Here is a 23,477-nt window from a genome sequence, read left to right as displayed (position 1 = left end):
GATCACGGGGTCCCTCCTCCAACAACAACTACAACGGCTGTCGCAGCACCAGCCAAAACAACAGACAACAAGAGGAAGCGCTAGGACCGAAAGAAGGGCAAAGCAGCTCAATATTCTTCCAAGAAGCAACAGGTTGTGGCTGTTCGTGCTGTAACGACCCCTGTTGTCCCGGTACCAGCAAAACAATATGCGGGGAGTTTACCGAAGTTCACAAAGTGCAATTTCCATCATAACGACCCTTGCCGGGAAATGCACTGCACCAACTGCGACAGGAAGGGCCATACTATCCGGTTTTGCAAGGCACCGCCAAGACCAATCACCCAGGTCCCTGGTACAGGAGTAAGCCAGACCTGCTATGGTTGCGGCGAGATGGGGCATTTCAAAAGAAACTGCCCTAAGGCTAGGAATGCAGGTGGAGCACGAAGACTGCTTGCTATTGGTCACAATGAAGCCGTGGCAGACCCCACGGTGGTCACGGGTACGTTTCTCCTCGATAACTCATATGCATGTGTTCTATTTGATAGTGGGGCGGAAAGGAGCTTCGTGAACAAAATTTTTAAACACTTACTTAATCAAGCACCGTAAGCACTAAAAAAACCTTCGTCGTAGAAATGGCTAACGGAAAGACCGAGAGTTCTAACGAGATTTACCTAGGTTGTACACTCATCCTAGATAACTATTCGTTTCCGATCGACCTCATGCCTGTGTTAATCAAGAGTTTCGACGTCATTGTGGGCATGGACTGGTTGAGTCTCCATCGTGCCGATATCCTGTGTTTCGAAAAAGCAGTCCGTCTAAATCTACCGAGTAGCGAAACCTTCTTGATCTACGACGACAAACCGAGTACGAATCTTCGCATCATCTCGAGCATGCAAGCCCAGAAGTATCTACGAAAAGAATGTCGTGCATTCCTTGCTCATATAGTCGATGTGAGCCAAGAAACGAAAGTCCTAAAGAACATTCCAGTAGTGCGCGACTTTCCCGACATCTTTCCAGAAGAACTACCAGTATTACCACCCTAACGCCAAGTCGAGTTCATAATCGACTTAGTTCCAGGGGCTACCCTAGTAGCCAAATCGCCTTATCGTTTAGCACCAGCTGAGATGCAGGAACTATCCGGCCAACTTAACGAACTGCTCGGCAAGGGCTTTATAAGACCAAGCTTCTCACCTTGGGCAGCACCGGTCTTGTTCGTAAAGAAGGACGGATTGTTCCGAATGTGCATTAATTACAGAGAACTAAACAAACTTACTGTAAAGAATCGCTACCCTCTACCTCGCATAGACGACCTGTTCGATCAACTCCATGGAGCGAGCTACTTTTCAAAATTTGATTTAAGATCCGGGCACCACCAGTTACGAGTACTGGAGGAGGATGTTCCCAATACAGCCTTCCGAACTCGTTATTGACACAACGAGTTTGTAGTGATGCCATTTGGATTGACTAATGCGCCCGCAGTATTCATGGAATTAATGAATAGGGTATGCCGTCCTTACTTGGATCAGTTTGTCATTGTGTTCATTGATGACATATCTACTCTCGTAGTAAGGAAGAGCATAGTAAGCATCTACGTCAGATCTTAGAAACTTTACGATCAGAGAAGATCTACGCAAAGCTCTCAAAGTGCGAATTTTGGATCCGAAGAGTCGAATTCTTGGGTCACGTTGTTAGTGAAGAGGGAATTCATGTGGACCCTTCCAAAATAAACGCCATTGAGAACTGGTCAGCACCGAAGACGCCTACCAAAATTCGTCAATTTGTAGGCCTCGCTGGCTACTATCGTAGGTTTATTCTGAATTTCTCTAGGATCGTAAAACCGCTCACTACATTGACCCAGAAAGGCGTGGCCTTTAACTAGGAAGAAAAACAAGAAAAAGCGTTCCAAACGCTGAAGCAAGCCTTATGCAGCGCACCAATACTATCCCTCCCAAAAGGAATAGAAGACTTCGTGGTTTATTGCGATGCATCCAACCAAGGGCTTGGTTGTGTTCTTATGCAACGAGGTAAGGTGATTGCATATGCCTCAAGACAGCTAAAGACACACGAGGTCAACTACACCATCACGATCTTGAGTTAGAAGCAGTCGTATTTGCTCTGAAGAGCTGGAGGCACTACTTATACGATACAAAAAGCACTATCTTTACAGACCACAAAAGCCTACAACACATATTCAACCAGAAGGAGCTCAATATGAGACAACGACGGTGGGTAGAGCTACTTAATAACTACGAATGCAAAATTCGTTACCATCCCGGTAAAGCCAACGTGGTAGCTGACGCCCTAAGTCGGAAGGAATATTCTGGTCGTAAAGTCAAATCATTGACTATGACTATCCATTTGCACCTGTCCACACAAATCAAGGAGGCTCAGCTTGAAGCCTTGAAACTGGAAAATGTGGCGGGTGAATCTCTGAGAGGGATGGATAAAAACCTGTAGGTGTTTATGAACTTAGTGTTCACCGGTATACTCCATCCCCCACACGGTTGCCTTATTTGACATAAATTGTTGAGGAATCCCTAAAGCAGTGTTGTCACCCCGATGAAAATCCTTAGGCTAGGTCCGTTATGATAGGTGTTTAGGGATGTAAAGTGAGGATAACGGGAACGGGTAATCAGGGTTATTGTTGGTTGACAAAATTAATAAATTTATTATTATTTGTGGGTTGAAAAGCCTATATGCTCACCAGGCTCCCAAGCCTGACCCACTCAGCTTTTTATATTACAGGTAGTGGACCCAGAGCATAGTTGGATGATGACGAGGGATTTTTGGATTATAGGCCAGTAGATGTAAATAACTGTTGTAAGGCTTATAATGTATTGTTTATGCTTTTGGTGTGTATCGGAACATGACATCCCGAGGTTTTGTTCTATAATGAAAATACATTTCATTAAAAAATGTTTTGATAAATTTTTATCATATTTTGTTTTGGGGACAAATTCCGCAACATCTTTTGGAAGATTACTCTGATTTTATTTTAAAAGCATAAACTAAATCGGTCTTTTCTGGCCGAGAAATTTGGGGATGTCACAGTTGGTATCAGAGGATCAGTTTAAGCGAACTAGGAATTTGTAGAATTTCTAGACTTAAACTTAGAATGCTAGGTGATGATCGTGAGATGAGTGTCTACCATATTTTAGACACGGGCACTAGTATATTTTAGGAAAGATGCCTAAAATGATTTTATGTGCTAAATGTTATATGTTTGCCATATATGATGTTATTTGTTCGGATCTATGGTCTGTTGGCGACCAGATCTGAAAACCTTATGTGTTCAGGATTCTAAGCGTACGACTATGATATTAGAACTAGCATGTAACGTTTCGGAGTGATAAGGAGAATTTAAATATCTATCGTGAATAAAGATCTAAATTCTCCTAATTTGGTGTATAGATCAAAATGGAAAGAACCCGAAGTGGAGCTGGAAATGCAAATAGAAATCAGCAACCTCAACCCCAAGTGATGGAACAGGTGCCTATAGCAGAAGCTGCACTAGAACCCATCACAATGGCTGGAGTACAAACCATGATTCAGAAAATGATGGCTGAACAAAATGAAGAAATCAGGCAATTATTGCTGAACAACAGGAGTGAACCTTCAATGGCTGTTGAACAACCTGAACTAAATGACGGACAGTCAGAGGAAGGAAATTACTTCCATATTGTCAGTCAAGCGGAACCCACAGTGGCAGAAAGGAATAACCCGGAGAGGGAAATCAACAGAGATGGGCGTATGTATAAGAATTTCTTGGGCGTCAAACCGCCAAGTCTTTCCGGTAGCCCAACACCTATAGAGATTATGGACTGGATCTCCGAAATTGATGGTTTTTGAAAGCTGCAACTGTAGCGACAAGCATAAAACTGTTTTTGCGGTCAGACAACTGAAGACCGGAGTTTTAAGCTGGTGGAATGATGGTTTTTGAAAGCTGCAACTGTAGCGACAAGCATAAAAACTGTTTTTGCGGTTAGACAACTGAAGACCGGAGTTTTAAGCTGGTGGAAGTTATGGGCAGACACGATGCCACATGGAGAAGCCCTGAAAATGTATTGGGAAATGTTCTTGGAGCAGTTAAAGATGCAGTACTACTCAGAGATAGATCTGAGAGATCAAAACAATGAATTTCAGAACTTGAAGAAAGGGAAAATGAGCATTGACGACTATGCTACTGCGTTTACCGAAAAGATGAAGTTATTTCCATACTTAGTGCCAACTGAACTCTCAAAAATTGAGAGGTTTGCAAAAGGACTGCCAGCCGTCTTTGGCCCAACGGTCAAGATGGCAGCTACTCTGAAGACAGCACTCCGAACAGCTAAAAATGTGGAAACCCAGTTAAAGGAAAGGGGTCAGGAGAGGGCAGAGGTTGGTGAGAAAAGAAAGTTTGATGGATCTTCGAGGTCCAAACAGAAAAGTAAATTCTCGAAGTCTAATTCGAGAGGAAGAAGAGGCGAAGCAAAATGGTGTGATAAATGTAAGAAGAAACATGTTGGGAAATATGGCGAGGAGGTTACTTGTTTTAAATGTGGAAAGCCAGGGAACTACGCCAATGAGTGCACATCCAACAAAAGGGTGTGCTATGGATGCCACGAAGAAGGGCACATTTTGATGGATTGCCCAAAGAAGAAGGATGCAGGAAGGCCTAATCTCCCACCAAAGCCAAAAGCCAGAGCTTTCCAGATGACATTGGAAGCCGCAAAGGATATAGCGGATGTCGCTTCAGGTACCTTTCTTGTAAATGGATTGCCTGCCAATTTATTGTTTGATTCCGGAGCGAATTACTCCTTTATATCACATAAATTTGGTGAAAGACTAGCATTGCCTATAGAAAAACTTGGTAATGCCCTAATTGTAGAAGTTGTTAGTGGCAAATTCATACCTGTTAGCGATTATATTAAGAATATCGTTATTGACTTGAAAGAAAACGAATTCCTCGAGGAGCTGTTACCCATTGAGTTGAATGGTTTCGACATCGTTCTAAGGATGGATTGGCTTAGCGCCAATGATGCTGAGATACTGTGCAAGAATAAGATAGTGAGGGTAAACCCGCCTGGAAAAGAGTCATTTATGGTATACGGAGACAAGCTCAGAGTAAATTCTGGAATCATTTCTCTAATGAAAGTCATAAAATGTTTGTCTAAAGGATGCACCTCATACTTGCCATTCGTAATCGATGCTAAGAAGGAGAAAAAGGATATGCAAAGTATACTAGTGGTGTGTGACTATCCGGAATTTTTCCTGAAAATCTTCCTGGATTTCCCCCTGATAGACAAGTGGAGTTTATGATAGACTTGTTACCAGGAACAACACCAATAGCAAAAGCACCATATCAATTAGCACCGGCAGTGATGAAGGAGCTTACGACGTAACTTCAGAAGCTGTTGGACAACGAGTTCATTAGACCTAGTTCATCACCCTAGGGATCCCCGGTGTTATTCGTAAAGAAGAAAGATGGGAGCATGAGAATGTGCAAAGATTACAGAGAGCTAAACAAGGCAACATTAAAGAACAAGCACTCGTTGCCAAGGATTAATGACATGTTCGATCAGCTACAAGGTTTGAGCTATTTCTTGAAGATCGATCGTAGGTAAGGATATCATCAGCTAAAGGTGAGAGAGCAGGATATTAAGAAAACTGCATTGAGAACGCGATATGGACATTATGAGCTCTTAGTTATGTCGTTTGGACTAACCAATTCTCCAGCATCATTCATGGATTTGATGAACAGGGTTTGTCAACATTCCTCGATAAATCTATGATAATTTTCATAGATGATATTTTGATTTATTTAAAAAGAAAGAAGGAGCATGACAAGCATCTGCGAGAAGTGTTAGAAGTTCTGAAAAAGGAGAAACAGTATGCAAAGTTCTCCAAATGTGATTTTTGGATTCAAGAAGTCCAATTTTTGGGTCATGTGGTTAACCAAGAAGGAATAATGGTTGAAGCAGCGAAGATTGAAGCTGTAATGAAGTGGGAACAACCAAAAAGTCCCACGGAGATCCGAAGCTTTCTGGGATTAGCTGGATATTACCGAAGATTTATCCAAGGCTTTTCTTCGATAGCTGCTCCATTGACAGCTTTGACCCACAATGGAGCTACTTATACTTGGAGTGAGAAGCATAAGGAAGCATTTGAGAAGTTAAAGAAGAAATTGTGTGAAACACCGATTCTTTCTTTACCTGATGGAGTCGAAGACTTCGCAGTTTATAGCGATGCATCTGGAGTTGGGTTAGGTTGTGTTCTGACCCAAAGTGATAAGGTGATAACATATGCATCGAGGCAATTGAAAGAACATGAAAAGAACTACCCCACTCATGATCTGGAGTTGGCAGCGGTAGTATTCGCCCTAAAGATATGGAGGCATTATCTTTATGGCACAAAGTGCAAACGTTTCACTGATCATAAGAGTCTTTGGTATCTCTTTAATCAGAAGGAATTGAATACGAAACAACGACGTTGGCTAGAGTTGCTTAAGGATTACGATTGTGAAATCCTTTACCACCCTAGTAAAGCAAATTTTGTAGCTGATGCTTTAAGCAGAAAAGTGAGCCTTGAAAAGAAAAGGCCAAGAGCATTAAGAATCGAAGTTGTCTCAACGATTATAGAAAGTATCAAGAAAGATCTAGAAGAAGCTTTAGAGAAAAATGACCGGAAGGAAGAACGTTTGGGCAAAGCGTTAGTGTTCGATATAAACGGTTAAGGACTGAAGGTATTCCAAGATAGGATTTGGGTACCTAAGATGGGAGGAATAAGAGATCTTCTGATAGAGGAAGCTCACCAGACCGTGTATTCGATTCATCCTGGCAACACGAAAATGTATAGGGATCTGAAACCTTACTACTGGTGGCCGACGATGAAGCTCGATGTTGCAAATTATGTGGCCGAGTGTGTGACATGTGCGAGAGTTAAGGCACAACATCAGAAACCGTATGGGAGTTTAGAACCTTTACCTGTACCCATGGGTAAACGGGAAGAGATCACCATCGATTTTGTGACTAAATTGTCCAGAACGGAAAGCGGTCACGACATGATTTGGGTGGTCGTTGATCGGTTTACTAAAAGTGCACACTTCATAGTAGCCAATGAAAAATGGTCTATGGATAAAATTGAAAATGCTTACGTAAAGGAGATAGTAAGACTTCACGGCGTTCCTTTAACGATTGTATCAGATCGTGATAGTCGTTTCACGTCGTGGTTTTGGAGAAGTCTAGAAGAAGAATTGGGTACGAAATTGTGTCTAAGTATAGCCTACCATCCGCAAACCGATGGTCAAAGCGAATGAACGATTCAAACATTAGAGGATATGCTACGAGCATGTACCCTGGAATTCCAAGGTAACTGGGATGAACATTTACCTTTGGTAGAATTTTCCTACAATAATAGTTTCCACTCGAGCATCAATATGGCACATTATCACGCTTTGTATGGACAAAAGTGTCGAACGCCGTCATGTTGGCTTGAAGCTGGAGAAAAGCAGTTTATGGGACCTGAGATAGTCCATCGGACTGCTGAAAAGCTGAAAGTGATTAGGGAAAAGATGTTAGCAGCTTAGGATCATTAAAAGAGCTATGCTTACAAGAAAAGGCAACCGATAAGATTCGAAGTTGGAGATTCGGTTTTACTTAAAGTCTCGCCGTGGAAGGGACTCATAAGATTTGGTAAAAGAGGAAAGTTGAGTCCAAGATTTATTGGACCGTTTAAAGTTCTTCAGAGGATTGGGAACCAAGCTTACAAGCTAGAACTACCAAAAGAACCTGATGGTATTCATAACACTTTCCACGTGTGTTACTTGAGGAAGTTCACGAGAGAAGTTCCCGAAATAATTCTAATTTCTGAATTAAGGTTGGATGAAAGCAAGAGGTTAATTGAAGAACCTGAGGCAATTATTGACCGTACGGCTAAGAAGTTGCGACACAAGATGGTCGATTTAGTGCTTGTGCGACGGAAACATACGAATAGGCCAAATCTCACCTGGGAAACGGAGAGTGACATGATGACTCGCTATCCGCATTTGTTTGCTGATGTATGATTCCGGAGACGGAATCATCCTAAGGAGGAGATAATTGTAACGCCCGTGTTTCTAGGCTAGGCATTAATGATGATGTAATAGTCTAGGCCAACCTTTGTAACTTGTTTTGAAATAATATGATGTATTATTTGAGTATTATGTGTTTTATACATAATTATTATGATTTAATAAGTTAAGGATAAAAATAAGCGTCGAAAATAAATATTAGATAAACCCGATATCTATGAAGAAAGTTGTAGTGGTTGAAACAAGGATTCCGGAGATATAAAGAATACTAAAATCCGAGTTATAACAAAGAAGTTATGACCTGTCGAAGTTTCACGACAGAACCGACACGAAGTTGTGTGACGTAAAAAGTGAATTTACAATAAAATGTCTTTTAGCCTTAGTGATCTAAATGAAAGTCGTAGTATACATTAAACCAAGAGTGTGCATAAAAAGAATGTCCAAATCTGACTTCGTATGAGGAAGTTATGATTTTTCTAAGTTTCGGCTTAGCAGTACGCAGCCCGAAGTTCGAATATGAGATCGAATGATTTTTAGCCGACACAACTTAAGCAAGAATCGAGTATCTTGTTAATAGTAGTGCAACGAAAAAAAGACAAACAAAAACGGATGTCGGCGGAAGAAGTTACGAAATTTTAACGGACTTTTTCTGTCCCGGCCTGTTAAAAATATAACTTTAAAAATAAAGTCAAAACTAGCCGACAGAGTCTAAACGAAAGTTGAAAAGTATAATCGCACCTACGCGTGGATATAAAGAACGTCAAAAACGGAGATCGTATGCGAAAGATATGGATTTTTGAAGTTCTGGGCACAAACTTTGAGGCTGGTCCGAAGGTGTACGCCCAGCGTACTTCGCACATATTCGATCCGGAGTCAGCCACGTCGACCCTTCCTTCGCATGTAGACACTTATCACCCTTTGTTGACACGTCCGAGACCCGACAACCGAGCAGGCGCCATGCCTCGTACGCCCAGCGTACCGAAGTACGCCCAACATAGAGCTGTATAAGGTAGTACGCCGCGCGTACCAAAAATTTACGTCCATCGTACTGCGAGGCTTCAGCCTCCTATAAATAGAATGCGAGGCTACCTCGAATTTGTTTAAAAAAATTTCTTTCTTTCACCTACTACTTTCTTTTAAGCCACACTAAAACCCCCCAAGCCTAGGGTACCATCCTAGCATCGTAAGCAAGCCACAGAGAGCCTGAAGATCCCGAGAAAAGAGTTTTTCGAGACGAAACTCTACCCGCATGAAGCCCAGTTTTTGAGAAAACATCCCGGTTTCATTGAAAAAGATTGTTCTAAGGGACGAAGTGATGTCCAATCACCGTCTTATCAGGTGAGTGTGTAGTCACTTTCATCTTACCCATAGATAATAAGTATTTTCTATAAAATACGTGCTATGTGTATATATATTGTTTGTTTATTTGAGATGGGTGTTGAATAGATGATTTATACAATTTTTAAATTGTATATGTATTTTTATCTACAAATATGTTGGGTAAAACATGGGTAGATGAAATAGTTGATGTGTGATAAAATGATGAGAGGCCTCGATGTTGTTGTTGTTTTAGTCACCTAGCAGAGTATAGATGATGTGACAACCCGAAATTTCTCCCTTGTACAAACCATTCAATTCAATCAAAGTCAGACTCGTTTCTGCTATCTTTTAGCATTGTTTAGGGTCCGTTTAAGTGTTCTAAGCTTAAGTACAATCAAGGTTGGGTTTAGGGATGAGTTAGTAAAGTCATAAAGTTGCATGGGTGTACGGCCGTACAACCCCTCTTGGCCGTACACATGGGTGTACGGTCGTACAACCCCTCTTGGCCGTACACTCTCCCCTATATAAGTGGTACTTATCCATTTTTCAACACTTTACACACTCCCAAGCCAAGATTTAGGGGTTTCTCTCAACTATCATCACATTTCTCACCAAGATCTTCAAAGATGTAAGTGTTTTCCACCTTGATTTGTTGCTATATTACTTTATCTAGTCGTGAATCCATGTTTTCATCTCATTAATTTCATCTTTGGCTAGATCTTCATCTCTAACCAAGAACACCAAGAACACACAATAGTTCTTGGGGGCTATAAACCTACTTCAAGCTTCCAAATAATGAGTAACTGCTTCCTATGCTTGTTACCTACTAGAAATGCTTGATATTCACCTTGAAATCGACCAACTTAGCATGAACATGAAGGGTGTACGGCCGTAAATCCAGGTGTACGGCCGTACACACCTCATAGGGCCGTAAACCCTTTTTGATGCTCATTGTTGGCCTTAAACTTTCATTTAAACTATGCATGGGACCTAGAAGACCTCCTTGATGCTAGTTAGGACCTTAAAAACACCTCAAATACACACTTCTTCATGAGTGTATGGCCGTACACTCATGGGTCGTACACCCATAACCGTACACACCTCATGGTCCGTACACCCATGGCCGTACACACCTTAGTGTGGCCGTGAACCTCCCTCATTCAATCACATATGATTTTAACACTTAGTTTCAAGTGTTTCCTAGTCCCTAGGGTGGTTTCCTATCATAACTAGTTGTGATATACCCTAATTTGATTCATATATGTGTTATTACATGCTAATTAGGATAAGTTTGTGTTCGAGACTTCACTTGACACTCAACATCCCATATCGATCTTTCATTCAAACCACTCACTTCAGGTGAGTTCATACCCCTGCAATCAACCTTTAACTGTTTTAAATGCTTTTAAGGGGGAATACAAGTTGAACACAATTAAATTGTGTTAGTATAAACATTTGTATACTTGTCAAATATCTTATTTCAAACTCATTTCCAATCTACTTTTAAAACATTATTAGATTTTATTGTAAAACTCTTTTTAAACTACTTTTAAACTCTCTTTCAAACTGTTTTACTTTCAAAACCGTATTCATTTGTGTATTACTGTATAAGTATGCTTTAATGGACTTAGGACTATTGCTGATAACCTTGACTCCCGTTCCTTGTTTGATTGTGGGCTTAGGGTAGGATACACTAGTCCGACTGTCGATTAACTCATAGTTATACATGCTAAATGTGTATATGAATATAAAATCTTATCTTTAAAAGTATACTTAACTTAATTGTTCAAGCTGAACAATTGACTCCTTTCTATAAGTCGAGAACAAACTAAACATACTAGTAAACTATAGTAGGTATTGTTTAGAGAACATATACAAAAACAGGAAAGAACATATACATATACAAGAACAGGAAAGAACACATACATATACATATACAAGAACAGGAAAGAACATATACATACATATATATATATATATATATATATATATATATATATATATATATATATATATATATACACAAGTACAGAAAGAACACGATAACTAGAATGTGAAATACTACTTCATGATACCACAATACATTGTTGTATATATATATATATATATATATATATATATATATATATATATATATATATATATATATACAAGTATAGAAAGAACACGATAATTAGAATGTGAAATACTACTTCATGATACCACAATACATTGTTGTATCACATTTGTAACCAGAGTCTCCTGGAGGGAGAGCGGGCATTGTGTGTATAGATCTATACGGGACAGACACTCTCACACCCCGACTGCTAGCTACAGTCCCAGCCGGTAAGGCCAAGGGGTGACAAAATGTCACCATACTATTTTTCGATGCCAGAATGTCGTCGCGTATTCAGCCATCAATCAGCATGGTTACAACTAAATCACATTTAAATCTTTAAATAACCAAATCGGTTTTCAAGGCAATAAGACTCTCCAAAGCGTATAGTACATTTAATACGACCACGAGTCTTCATTTTCCCATTTTATATTTCAGTAGTGGTACTGTTGGGTTAAAACATTACATTTTATATGAGAACAAACATGTAAACAGTCGGGCCTCGGGTAAAAGGCCACTTTTCATTATAAGCAGCAAATATAAGATTTTCTGGGAAAACTTTTCAAACTCTTCAAGGTTTTTAATACAAACATTTCAAGGTTTTTAATACAAACATTTCAAGGTTTTTAATTACTAAATAACACCAAACACTTATGAACTCACCAGCATTTTATGCTGATACTTTCTTTCAAAATAACTTGTATTCTCAGGGAACCAGTAGACAGGTACACCCATGCAGTTTTTGAAGGACGGAGTGGATTCAAGACTCGTCATTATTTTGTTTATACATTTTTGGTGTCATTTAAACTTTACTAAAGAACACACATGTATTTAACTATTCTATTAATGCAATGGATGTTGTTGCTTGTTTTACTATTATGCATTGTTATGATATTGTACATGACGTCCTCCACCCCCGAATGTTTCCACCAATTCAGTTTGGGGGTGTTACAGATGACGACCACAGACCTTTCTAGACAGTCCAGTGGAACGCTAGCAGGCTCGCAACCGGTAGGTGTTTATGAACTTAGTGTTCACCGGTATACTCCATCCCCCACATGGTTGCCTTATTTGACATAAATTGCTGAGGAATCCCTAAAGCAGTGTTGTCACCCCAATGTAAATCCTTAGGCTGGGTCCCTTATGATAGGTGTTTAGGGACGTAAAGTGAGGATAACGGGTACAGGTAATCAGGGTTATTGTTGGTTGACAAAATCAATAAATTTATTATTGGTTGATGAAATTAATAAATTTATTATTATTTGTGGGTTGAAAACCCTATATGCTCACCAGGCTCCCAAGCCTGAGCCACTCAGCTTTTTATATTACAGGTAGTGGACCCAGAGCATACTTGGATGATGACGAGGGATTTTTAGATTATAGGCCAGTATATGTAAATAACTGTTGTAAGTCTTATAATGTACTGTTTATGCTTTTGGTCTGTATCGGAACATGACATCCCGAGGTTTTGTTATATAATGAAAATACATTTCTTTAAGAAATGCTTTGATAAATTTTTATCATATTTTGTTTTGGGGACACATTCCGCAACATCTTTTGGAAGATTACTCTGATTTTATATTAAAATCATAAACTAAATCGATCTTTTCTGGCCGAGAAATTTGGGGATGTCACATTTTCCGCCGAGGAGTTTACAACCGTAAACGCAGTTAACCGCCTTCGGTTTGTGGTCCGAAGAAAGAAGGTTGCAAGGGTTCTCGGATTAGACATTACACTTCAAATTAAGGGCTTTTAAACACATATATATTATCAATCTACCCTTAAATAAGTAAATCAAAACAGTAAGTTTGACTTTCGTTGACTTTTACAATATCGAAAAATAACGGTTTGTCACATCATCCCCCCGTTAAAGGGAATTTCATCCAGAAATTAAGTCTAAGAGATACACATGGACTAAGGGAAGAGATGCGGATACTTATGTTTCATTTGATCCTCCCGCTCCCAAGTGTATTCAGGTCCTCGCTTTGCATTCCAGCGAACCTTCACTATCGGTATATGACTTTGTTTGGTTTGCTTGACTTCCCTATCCATGATTTCCACTGGTTCTTCCACGAAGTTGAGGCTCTCATTGATCTCGGTTTCATCGAGTGGGATAACAAGAGTCTCATCAGATAGGCACTTCTTTAGGTTGGATACGTGGAAGGTAGGGTGTACGTTGCTAAGTTCTCGAGGTAGTCGGAGTTTGTAAGCTACATGGCCGATTCTAGCGAGAATCTCAAAAGGCCCAATGTACCTTGGATTTAGTTTACCACGCTTTCCGAAATGGATCAAGCCCTTCCAGGGTGAGACCTTCAATAGAACAAGGTCACCAACCTGAAATTCCAAGGGTTTCCGTCTTTTGTCTGCATAGCTTTTCTGTCTGTCTATAGAGGCTTTCAATCGTTCATGAATCTGAACAATCTTTTCAGCCGTCTCCATGATGATTCCCGGACCAGTGAGAGTGTTGTCATGAACTTGTACTTTAGCTAGTTATGTGTCACCCACCTCAGCCCAGCACAGATGGGATCTGCACTTCCGACCATAGAGGGCTTCGAATGCAGAAACCTTGATACTAGTGTGGTAGTTGTTGCTGTATGAAAACTCGACCATTGGTAAATGGATATCCCATGCTTTACCAAAGTCGATCACACAAGCTCTCAGCATGTCTTCCAACTTTTGTATAGTCCTCTCACTCTGTCCATCAATTTGTGGGTGGTAGGCTGTACTCATGTCCAGCCTAGTTCCCATGGATTTTTTTAGCGACTGCCAGAATCTTGAGGTGAATCTACTGTCCCTATCAGAGAAAATAAATATGGGAACACCATGCAGTCGTACGATCTCCCTAATGTATGTTCTTGTGAGTTTCTTTAATTGGTAGGAAGTGCGCGGACTTGGTTAATTTGTCGACGATCACCCAAATGGTATCAAGTCCACCCGTTGTCTTGGGTAACTTGGTTATGAATTCCATTGTAATCCGCTCCCACTTCCATTCAGGTATCTCCGGTTGTTGTAGTAAACCTGAGGGCTTTTGATATTCTACTCTAACTTTGGCGCAAGTAAGACACTTGCCTACAAAGGTAGCAATATCTCCTTTCATGTTAGGCCACCAATATAACTTTTTGAGGTCCAGATACATCTTATCTGAACCTGGATGAACAGAGTATCGGGTATTGTATGCTTCGCTTATGACAACGTCTCTGAAACCACCGAGCTTCGGTGTCCAGATCCGACCCATGAGGTAAAAGGATCGGTCACCCTTGACTTCTAAGTTCTTATCCATCCCTCTTAGGGTTTCACCTGCCACATTTTCAGGTTTCAAGGCTTCCTGCTGAGCCTCCTTAATTTGTGCGGATAGATGTGAATGGATTGTCATAATCAATGATTTGACCCTACGACCTGAGTACTCTTTCTGACTAAGGGCGTCAGCTACTACATTGGCTTTACCAGGATGATAATGAATTTCGCATTCGTAGTCATTTAGTAGCTCGACCCACCATCGTTGTCTCATGTTGAGCTCCTTTTGGTCGAATATATGGTGAAGGCTTTTGTGGTCTGTAAAGATAGTGCTTTTCGTACCATACAGGTAGTGTCTCCAGATCTTCAGAGCAAATACTACTACTCCTAACTCAAGATCAAGAGCAGTGTAGTTAACTTCGTGTGTCTTAATCTTTCTTGAGGCGTAGGTGATAACCTTTCCTCGTTGCATAAGAACACAGCCAAGCCCTTGGTTGGATGCATCGCAGTATACCACGAAATCTTCTATCCCCTCGGGAAGGGACAGTATTGGTGCGCTGCACAAGGCTTGCTTAAGCGTTTGGAACGCCTTTTCTTGTTTCTCTTCCCAGTCAAAGGTCACACCTTTCTGGGTCAAGGTGGTAAGTGGTTTCACAATCTTTGAAAAGTTCTGAATGAACCTGCGATAGTAGCCAGCGAGGCCTAGAAATTGACGAATTTATGTAGGCGTCCTTGGTGCTGACCAGTTCTCAATGGCCTTGATTTTTGAAGGATCCACGTGAATTCCCTCTTTTCTAACCACGTGACCCAACAATTCAATTCTTCGAATCATAAATTCTCACTTAGTGAACATTGCGTAAAGCTTCTCTGCTCGTAGTGTTTCCAGAATCTGCCGTAAGTGTTGACCATGTTCCTCCTTACTGCGAGAGTAGATGAGTATGTCGTCAATGAATACGATCACGAACTTATCTAAGTAAGGATGGCACACCTAGTTCATTAAGTAAACAAACACTGCGGGTGCGTTGGTTAATCCGAAAGCTATCACTACAAACTCGTAGTGACCATAACGAGTTCGGAAGGCTATTTTGGGAACATCTTCCTCTAAAACTCGTAACTGGTGATACCTGGATCTTAATTCAATCTTTGAAAAGTAGCTCGCTCCTTGAAGTTGGTCGAACAAGTCGTCTATACGAGTTAGAGGGTATCAATTCTTAACGGTAAGTTTGTATAACTCACGATAGTCAATGCACATACGGAACGATCCATACTTCTTCTTCACGAATAAGACCGGTGCTCCCCAGGGTGAGAAGCTTGGTTTAATGAATCCCTTGCTTAGCAGTTCGTTCAGTTGACTGGATAGTTCCTGCATCTCAGTTGGTGCTAGACGATAAGGCGATTTGGCTATAGGGGTAGCTCCCGGAATTAAATCGATTCTGAACTCGACATGGCGTTCTGGTGGCACTCCAGGAAGATCTTCGGGAAAGATGTTGGGAAAGTCGAGTACTTCAGGCATGTTCTTTATGTCTTTCACCTTTTGGCTCACAACAACGACGTGAGCAAGGAACTCATGATATTCCTTTCGTAAGTACGTATGGGCTTGAATACTGGAGATGATTCTAAGGTTCATGCCTAGTTTGTTGCCATAGATAACTAGGGTTTCGCTATTCGGTAGATTAAGACGAACGGCTTTTTCAAAACACAAGATGTCAGCACGATGGAGACTCAACCAATCCATGCCGATGATGACATCGAAACTTTTAATTGAGACAGACATGAGGTCGATTTGAAATGAATAACGGTCTAGAGTTTGGGTTCATCCTGTGTATATATCGTTAGTGTCAGTCTTCCCATTAGCCATTTCTACGGTGAACGTTTCCTTCAGTGCTCGTGGTGGTTCTTTAAGTAAGTGTTTAAATTTTTGATTCATGAAACTCCTCTCCGCTCCACTATTAAATAGTATGCATGCATATGAGTTATTGAGGAGAAACGTACCCGTGACCACCGTAGGGTCTGCCACAGCCTCTTCATGGCCTATCGCCAAAATTCTCCCAACTCCACCAGTATTCCCTGCTTTTGGGTAGTTCCTTTTGTAGTGCCCAACTTCACCGCACCCATAGCAGGCCTGACCTGCTCTAATGCCAGGGACCTGGGTGATTGGTCTTGCCGGAGCTTTATAGAAACGGGCAGTGTGCCCTTTCCTATTGCAGTTAGCACACTGCATCTCCCGGCAGGGTCCGTTGTGATGGAAGTTGCACTTGTTGCACTTCGGCAAACTCCCAGCGTACTGTTTTACTGGTGCAGGGACAGGATGGGTTGTTGCGGCATGAACAACCACAATCTGCTATTTCTTGGCGGAGTTCTGCGCCGATTTGTTCTTCCTTCCGTCCCAAAACTTCCTCTTGTTGTCGGTCGTTTTGGCTGGTTCTGGGACAGGGGTTGTTACTTGTGTACGGACTCCATGGTCAATGAGTCGTTGTGCCAATCATTTGGCATTGTCGAATGTACATGGCTTCGAAGACAATACGTTCCCTTGAAATGGAGGTACTAGTCCCCAGATGTACCTCTCGATCTTCTTGCTCTCCGTAGGGACCATTTCTGGACATAAAGCCACTAGATCACTAAACCTAGTCGTGTAGGCTACTAGGTCAAAGCCTTTCAAGGTCAGGCTCCAAAGTTTATGCTCAAGCTTCTGAACTTCACCCCTCGGGCAGTATTCTCCTATCATCAGATCCTTCAGTGTATCCCAGCCCATCGAGTTAGCCACTATGAGAGTAAGTGACTTGACATGGCCATTCCACCATGTGAGGGCCCTGTCTGAGAAGGTGCAGGCAGCAAATTTTACTTTGCTTCCTTTTGGGCAAGAGCAAATCTCAAATATAGACTCCATTCTCTTTATCCATTGCGATGGAGCAATGATTCCACCGCTACCGTTAAAGGCTTTGGGTTTGCAGTTGGTGAAGTCTTTGTATGAACACTCCCTAGGGTGCCCGTGACTATCACCTTGGGCAGAGTTAATACCCGTTCCACCTCCACTAGTACCGCGGTCACTGCAGCTTGAAAGACTACAGGATCGAATAGTGGAGGAGGTGGTGGTTGAGTTGGAGTTACTGGTGGATTACGTCTGTTTGCTTTACGAGGAGGCATCTTTCAATTATAAGTTTATAAAAATGAAGATAATGGTAAGATGTAAATAGTGAGAATAATGAGAGTGTTCCTTAAACTAATTCACCATAGTTCAACATGTAATTGTTTGATTGTTTTCAATAGAGGACTGCCACTAGAAAGACGAAAGTATTTGGATAGAGATTTTCCAAGAGGATTAGATGCATGTCAATTTCATATTAGTTTTATAGATGCATAGAGTTCGGGAAAACTTGACCTTGAAGTAGGTCTACAACATACCAACATAGAGAAAACTTTTGACAGCATAAAGACCTAGTGAAACTGTACTTGCGAAGTCGGATCCTAAACAGGAAAGAGTAGTACTAGTGTTTACACATAGAACTAAGTTATATCCAAAAGAGTGAGTAGAGTATGCTCTACTTGCGAGGAGTGTAGTCCTGGTTGGTAGTAGATTTTTCCCTTGACTCAGCCAGCTGGTGTTCCGTTTCCCATACACGCCTTTCCAATGCAACTTGACCTTGTCAAAGTTCCCTAACCTCGGATCGGCTGGCATTCAGTTCCCTATGTAGTGCGTATTGTGAGTCCTTGTTAACTCCTGGTCATCAGTCAGATGGCGGAGGCGAACTGTGTTGACTCCTGAGTTAGCCCTAATTTCCATGACTTGGTCGATGGTTTCTCTTCCTTGTTCAACATTGCGAGCAACCCGACGAACCAAGATAGGGAGGATTCTGTTAGCTGAGCCTCCCTCGTTCAGCTTGTAGAAGCTTCGGTCTTCATTATAAGGAGGTGGTTTTCCCTGTTCGTGGCTCCACCTTCCCAAGTTCACTGCCCACAGAGGCGCCGGGCTTTGAAAATCCGGTCGAGGGTTAGGATTTTGGGAAACTTGAGGTGGATTGTAGACCTCGGGTTGTGAGTCAGAGTCTTCTTGAACTTCCTCCTCATTCTCTTCCTCAGAACTTTCCTCGGGGTCTTCCTCTACTGGGACCATAGGGTCATCTTCTTCTGGTTCGGCTTCGAGCCAACCACCATTCCCTTCATTTGGAAAGTACGCGTCTCCCAGTAGATGAAATCCAGCCATGTTATCTAAGCGAGAAAAGAGGTGTAAGAGACATATAATAGATGTATTCCTAAAAGATATTTATAGGGTGATCCTTACCAGTTACTTCTATACTTACGTAGTGCATACCAGTTATATATAACCAAGATAGAATAGACCTTCGAATAAGTGATCCAACTCTAATACCACAAACAAACAAGGAACAGGAAGTAAAGCAAAGATCACAAATTCTAAGTCTATAGCATCTTAGTCACATATAACCTTAGCGTATCCACTCAGCAACTATAGACCTACTAGTAAAGACCTTTTTTTTTTGGTTTTCACATAAGTTAGTTATAGTACCACAAAATACCCCTATAGTATTTTAAGTTCATGTTATGTTCTAGTGTTTCATTGCAGTAAGAGTTGGTAAGTTTTTTTTGACTTGTTGCAATACCACAACTATTCCTAGGCATATGCTAATCACTTCTCGGATAGATATAGTTGATAAGGCTATATCAATCCCAGATCTTATTATATATCCCCAAGCCTACTTGTGCTATTCAACAATCAAAATACTTTTGTTCTGTTCTAGTATGACACTGTTCTCGTATGAATGCATATATGTATACTTTAGTAAAATATTTGTTATATTTAAAAGTATAACTCTTGCTCAGAGTGTTTTAATCCCATTTTATTTATAGTTGTATATCTTTTATGGGTTAATTTACTTAGTTCACTATAAACAAAGCTCTAATACCAATCTGTCACACACCCAAACCGAGATGACGGAAACATTCAGGGGCGGAGGACGTCATGTATAGTATCATATCAATGCACAATAGTACAACAAGCAACACCATCCATTGCATTAATAATATAGTTAATACATGTGTGTTCTTTGTATAGTTGTATGACACCAAAAATGTAAAGCAAAAATAAAAGACGAGCCTGAACATGCTCCATCTTCTCAAAAACCTGTGCTAGTGTACCTGTCTACTGGTTCCCTGAGAATACAAGTTATTTTGAAAGGGAGTATCAACATTTAATTTGGTGAGTTCATAAGTATTTAGTGTCAAATGTGTGTAGTTGTTTCATGAAAATGTTAGTATACTTCCTAGAAAATCCTATATTTTCTTCTTAAAATGAAAAAGTAGTCTTCTACCCAAGACCCGACAGTGTGTATGTTTTGTTCTCTTATAATAGTATAAATGTATGTTTGTACATCAAATAGTATAAAATGTATGTTTTCCATATTTGTAACAATCTTTATTAGAAAAATAGTATGCATTGCTCCTGTGAGAATATCACTGTATGTATGTAATGGAAAATGAAGATTTACAGTAATATTGCTTTAAAATACACTACTGATGATTTTACTGCCCTGTAACCGAATTGGTTAATTAAGGTTTTAATGTGATTAAGGTTATAACCATGCTTGATTGAGTAGTATAAAACACGATGTTCTTCAGACATCAAAAATGATATGACATTTGTCACCCGTAGACCTGCAGGTCCCGCTGTAGCCAGCAGCAAGGTGTGGGATGGTCAGTCCCGTATAGATCTATACACAAACTCACACTCTCCCTCCAGGAGACTCTGGTTACAAAACATGACTTAGAAAGAATATTTCTATGCCATGAAATAGTATTTCACATTCTAGTTATCTTGTCTTGTTATAGCATGTAAATTCCTTCTTGGTCTTCTAAATGAATAACATACTTTGTAATGAAATGTAGTAGTATGTATGTACTGATTCATGTATTGTTTCTCTGGACTAGAAAATAGTGTGTATTGATCCTCTAAACTATACCTATTATTGTTTACTAATATGTTTGCTTGAACTGTAAATGATTTGGAGAAAAGACTCAATTGTCTAACATATGCAACTGAGTTAAGTATGTCTTTGAAAATGAGATTTAATATTCATATATATATATATATATATATATATATATATATATATATATATATATATATATATATATATATATATATAGCATGTATAATTATGATTTAGCCGACAGTCAGACTAGTGATCCTACCCTAAGCCCACAACCAAACAAGGAACGTGAGTTACGATATTTAGCAGTAGTCCTAAGTCCGTTAAAACATGATTATACATAAATATACAAACGAATATGATTTTGATATAAACAGAAATCTAAAATAGTTTAAAAGAGTTTTTGAAATGATTTTAACAACATTTAAAAGCATAAGAAGTCCTTTGTTTGTTTGTTTTCATATGTAAGAGTTAACACAATTCTATTGTGTTCTACTTGTATTCTCCCCCTAAAAACATTGAAAAGGTAAATTGTAGGGGTATGAACTCACCTTTAGGTGAGTGATTCGGTTGAAGGTTCGATATAGGATGTTATTTCCACGAGTGAAGTCTCGTAGCAAAAACAATTCCTAATTAGCATTTTATGTAATATATATGTATATAATTAGTGAATGTAATCATAAGCATGATAAGGAATTAGACTAATTTGTAAGTTGCACTTACAAATAAGAGTGTTAGAAGAAAATTTGGAAGGCTGCTATGAGTTCACGGCCAGCCTTAGAGTTAACGGCCCAAGAAGATCTTGGTGTTCTTGGTGAAACCAAGGAGATTCAAGGGTTTACGGCCCAAGAATATGAAGGTGGGATGATGATTGCTTGAAGAAATGAAGAACACTAGCAGTTCTAAGCAAGATCCTATGAAGATACAAAGAAATCTCGATGATAGTTGAGAGAGAATATGTGTTTACGGTTGGATGTTCTTGAGAGTGAAAGGAGTGTTTGTGGCCAGACGTGTAGAAGTGAGGAGGAGTTTACCGTACAGACCCCATATAGGGTCAAAACTGATGGGACACCTTCGTTGGTTCTCACACCGAGTGGATAAGACCGAGGTTTACGGTCCGAAGAGTGTTTGCGGCCGAAAGCCGTTTGCGGTCCGAAGGTTTACCGTCGAGGAGTTTACAACCGTAAATGCAGTTACCGCCTTCGGTTTGCGGTCCGAAGAAAGAAGGTTGCGAGGGTTCTTTGATTAAACATTACACTTCAAATTAAGGGCTTTTAAACACATATAGATTATCCATATAGCCTTAAATAAGTAAATCAAAACAGTAAGTTTTACTTTGGTTGACTTTTAAAATATCGAAAAATAACGGGTTGTCACACCCTCCGAATAGTGTAATCACTTAGACATAGGGACCGTCCAACATGCAAAATAAAAGAAAGGGATAGCAGTAACGCATACCCAAACATCTAGTCTATCATAGCTGGTGAGTAGGATAGATCCTACTCATGTCGAGTAGACCCCTGTGGTGCCTGGGATGAAGTAGAAGCACCTTGCAGCTCGGTTAGTCAGCGCTCGGCTACCAGTACTCTCTCCTCAAGAGCGGCATGTCTCTCCTGATATTCCCTTACTTCCGCTCGTGCGGTAGTAAGGTCCTCGACGAGTCAGTCCATAGAGTAGTAATCCCTCTTGAGGTTTCGAGTGCGTGCAGCCATGACCTCCATAGCAGCTCTCATCTCCATAACTCGGTTGGCTGTTGTCTGAGCCTGATCACCAGTGTCTGAGATCCGACGGACCATGACGGGAAGGGCCCGGTCAGCGGGTCCTCCATGACAAAGGTCATAAAATCCTCGCTCCATCCCAAAAGGTGGGCATTGCCCCTGATTTCAGCTCCATCTCTCAAGGTCATACGCCTAGGGGCGTAGGGCCATTATAGCCCTATCGGTGTGGTGGTACCCTAGCCATGTAGGGAGGATCGATGACTTCGGAATCTGCGTCCGACTCATCCTACTTCTCCTCATCTTCTTCCTCTACTTCCTCTTCAACTTCTTCCTTTGACTCATCCTCCAGGATCTCCTCACGATCCTCCACGATCCATCCTGCGTTCCCCTGGTTGGGGAAGTAAGGATCTCCAGGTTGGTGAAAACTTGTCATGGCGTCTGTACGAGAATATGAGCACAAGAGGACATATGAAAGATTCATAAAATGTTAAAATATTCCTATGGTCTTTATTGTCTTTATGTTTTGTTCTTAGATCCTTTTGGTTTAAAGTTGGTAAGTTTTGGATTTGTTTTCCACCTTGACCACTCCTAGACACATGTTGGCCATATCTCGAATAAATATAGTTGATCAGGCTATATTTACCCTAGATATGATTACATAACTGTCTAAGTTTTATCGCAATGTCCAACTATTCTAAATACTTCTTATTATAACATTATTTTCTAATATGCATGTATGTATGCACACTTTTTATAAAATACTTATATTTTTAAAGTATACTTTTAGTCAGAGTGTTTTAGTCCCATTGCATTTATAGTTGTATATCTTGAATGATTACATATACTAGTTCACTATAAACAATGCTCTGATACCAATCTGTCACACCCCTGAACCAGGACGGCAAAAACGTTTGGGGGCAGATGACGTCATTGTATAGTATCATAACAGTTGAATATAAATGAAACATAGCAACCCAAAAAACATACATTGAGAATACAAACATACATTTTTTACATATTGTACTTGTTCATAAGTTACACAAATGTGTCAAAAAGTAAAATTTCATAGTGCTGCATCGCTTGAGCTAAAACAGAGATGACTACTTGTTACTGGTTCCCTAAGAATACAAGTCATTTTGAAA

This window comes from Lactuca virosa, chromosome 1, assembly GCF_052849685.1.
Source record: "Lactuca virosa cultivar CGN04683 chromosome 1, Lactuca_virosa_CGN04683_v6, whole genome shotgun sequence".
Taxonomy (NCBI): Eukaryota; Viridiplantae; Streptophyta; class Magnoliopsida; order Asterales; family Asteraceae; genus Lactuca; species Lactuca virosa.
The sequence above is the reverse complement of the archived record's forward strand: the minus strand, read 5'-3'. Positions refer to the sequence as shown.